The following is a 3750-nucleotide window of genomic DNA, read 5'->3' as shown; positions in this document are numbered from 1 at the left end:
GCTTGGCAATCAATGTGCTTTGATGTTGTGCTTGGCAACCTGGACCCCCTTCCATCACCATCAGGTGTGTTAGAATGAGTATGCAACTCAGTGGACAACTAATTGACAATTTATTCAGAAAAGGGATATGCACATATTACATTCAAATACCAATATGTGACAAAGGCAACGAGGGGGGTCAAGTAGGAGTTTGGTGTGGAAACCATGCAGACATTTGTACTCAATACTGGATACAAAACCACACACACACACACACACACACACAAACCAGTCCAGTTGAAATAGTACTAATAAAAATGCATATGTATTTATACATTTAAATGTATTTTGATATATACACACACAAGTTAAATCACTAAATGTTCCTTAATGCATAATTATAACATGCATATTATAACATGTTTGCCTATAATCCTTTACTAAAATATTTTATTTCTCTAAAGTCAAACTGGAACAAAAATTTTATGAGGTCACAAATGTTTGTTCACATATTTTTTTACACTCATACTATTGTGTGATGACATATTTGAAAGTGCCACTTAGTATATATCCAGCTTGATAGAAATGAGTTTGCAGTGTTGCAACCAAAAGAAAAAGTAACAAGAAGTGCAACAAATGTAACTATAAATGAAACAAGTTTGTGATGGAGTAGATTGTAACATAAAAAAGTAACACTTACAAAAAAAAAACATCAAGCATTAAAGATTCAAACTGACCTGTAAAAGAGACTGGAGATGCGCACAGAATAGGGCGAAGGTGTGCGCTAATCAATTGCTATCACCTCAGCTGAGCGCAGCTGAAAATTAATCGCCTTAATTAGCGTATTCGAGATCTTTGCAGGAAACCGGCAGGCGAGTTCACTAGAACTCGGGCCCGACTCGTGCTAATAGAGGTCGCTGACCGGCACGAACGTACGCGCATTTCATTGATGAATCAGGCCCTTTGTGTGTGTCCCTAGTTCTGCCCTGACTCTTTAAGGCTGATTCACCAAACAAAATCGGAAGCTCGCTCGCGCATTTGTATTTGCAATGCAAAATTGGAAGCCTTTGATCAGATTATTAACTAAATTTCAGGCGCAAGCGTATTCGCGCGGACGTTATCAACCGAAATGATCTTGCTGCTGGAGCCGCGTATCTCCGGCAGTTTGACACTGGCCTGCTCGCATTAAAAGTCACTGTTCCCCTAAAAAATAAATTTCTCTAGTGGCACACATCATTCACTTAGACTTAGAAAAAAATGTTTGGCCGGTTCAAATGTTTTAAACATGTATATTAGCTGCGAAATAAGCATATTTTTACATGACCTAATATTTTCAGGTTTAGAAAGAGTTAACTGATTCAGCTCTTTACACAGGTGCCTACCTAAATGCATCCAATGCCAGACCTGGTGATCCACTTGGAAAGAAATTCCAGCTGGCTCTGGCGGGCAAAACCTCGCTTTTACCAGTGAACTAGATTTTTTCCAACCAAAGCACACACGCAAGTCCTTGCTTGATCCTGTAGATATATATGTATATATACATGTATATATGTCTATGTATGTTTGTGTGTGTGTGTGTATATATATATATATATGTATATTTTTTTTATATACATCAATATTACATCATTAATTAGAAATATATTATAGAAAAATCTTCCACTCCTTTTTTTGTTTTTTCTTCAATAGCTGTTTACTGGTGTACAAATCTAAAGGATCAGATCAATAAATTATTATGGAATGTCAAACTGTCAAAAAACCAAATGGCCAAATATCAGGTACTGTGCACGGCCAATTGCATGTTAATTTTCAACACCTGTGCGCATAATGATGAGCATATATAAGGGTGTTGTCTAAGTTGCTTTTTTCCTTTGTCCTATTTTTTTTTAGGTCAAGGAGAGGCTGTTGTTTTGTTTGTTAGTCTAATGTATGTTGTTACATTTGATACTTTGCTTACCATTTAGCACGATAGCTGCTTTTGTTTTTTGTACTTTGAATGTTTTAATGTCCATTTTGCTATTAAGAAGTCAATGTTAATGCTATGGTATTGTGTTTTTGGCCATATTGTTTCATTTGAATAATATGTCTATATTACCACCTTTAAATGTTTGGCCTGCATAAATATTTTCTGATCCAGTTTTCCACCCTTGATAGGTCAAAATAGCATATTGGTTTGGTAAATATTTCTGGAATGCAAAATTTTTGGGACCACTTTTGAAATAATTAGGCTTTATGGCCCTGATTCATAAATTAAATGCATGTACGCTCAACGTGCGTATTTACATGCCGGACGGCGAAGTCTATTACTGTGAGTCTGGCCCGAGTTCACTCGCCTGCTCGTTTCCCTGCAAAGATCGCGAATACGCCAATTAAGGCTAATAATTTTCAGATGCGCAATTCAGGAGATGTTAACCTCAAAGATGATGTGATAGCAATTGATTAGCGCACACCTGTGCGCTGTTCTGTGTTCTCAAGTCTACTTCACAGGTCAGTTTAAAACTTTAATGCTTGATTTTTTTTTTTTGTAAGTGTTACTATTTTATGTTACATTCTACTCATCACAAACTTGCTTCATTTATAGTTACATTTGTTGCACTTCTTGTTACTTTTTCTTTTGGTTGCAACACTGCAAACTCATTTCTATCAAGCTGGATATATATAAGTGGCACTTTCAAATATGTTATCACACAATAGTATGAGTGTAAAAAAATATGTGAACAAACATTTGTGACCTCATAAAATTTTTGTTCCAGTTTGACTTTAGAGAAATCAAATATTTTAGTAAAGGATTATAGGCAAACATGGTTTAATACATGTATTAAGGAACATTTAGTGATTTCACTTGTGCATACACATTTATGCAATACATATGCATTTTAATAAGTATTATTTTACCTGGACTGGTTTGTGTGTGTGCGTGGGGGCGGTGGTTTTAAAGTAAGTTTGCTTGGATGGTATGCATTGATGTGATTTTTTGTAATCCTCATGATTGTTAGCTTCATCTGTTGCTGCAATGTTTTTGTGCCTGGTTTGTAATGCCAGTTTCTGTAGTTTAGCAATTCTTCAGCAATATGTTGTCATTTTTTCCACAAGTATTGAGTACAAATATCTGCATGGTTTCCTCACCAAACTCCTACCTAACCCCCTCATTGCCTTTGTCACATATTGGTATTTTATTTCATTTTTTTCTTTGTTTGGTTTTTTATAGCCTGACATTTGCACTCATGTGTATTTGTCCCCACACAACTCCTGTGTTCATTTGTAGTTGTGTTATAGGTTTGCTGCCATTGTGCTGTGCTGCCTGATCTTAGCCCTATTGGGTACACACTTCCACTTGCTGTCCAAACTGGTTGTCAATTAGTTGTCCAGCTGAGTTGCATACTCATTCTAACACACCTGATGGTGATAGAAAGAGGTCCAGGTTGCCAAGCACACATCAAAGCTCATTGATTGCCAAGCTCACAAGCAGTGTCTCACACTCTTAAAAATGAACAGATGTTGTGTTGCTGCTTAACTTAATGCTCATAAATACTGTAGTGTATGCATTATTTAGGTGTTTACACAAAACAAATAGTACTAGTATATCAAAGTTCCAAGGCCAAATCCATTTTGTGCCAAACATTTTCTTGCTTTTCCATCCCTTCAGGGTGTTTTTGCAGATTTAAATGGCATTTTAGACGTTGGCCCAATATATATAATTGACTTACTCCCCTCAGCTTGGTAGTGGAAGCACATAAATGTGGATTCCTTCTTTTAACCAGAAGCAATATC

Source organism: Pyxicephalus adspersus, chromosome 9 (genome assembly GCF_032062135.1).
Source record: "Pyxicephalus adspersus chromosome 9, UCB_Pads_2.0, whole genome shotgun sequence".
Classification (NCBI taxonomy): Eukaryota; Metazoa; Chordata; class Amphibia; order Anura; family Pyxicephalidae; genus Pyxicephalus; species Pyxicephalus adspersus.
This window is presented reverse-complemented; position numbering follows the sequence as displayed.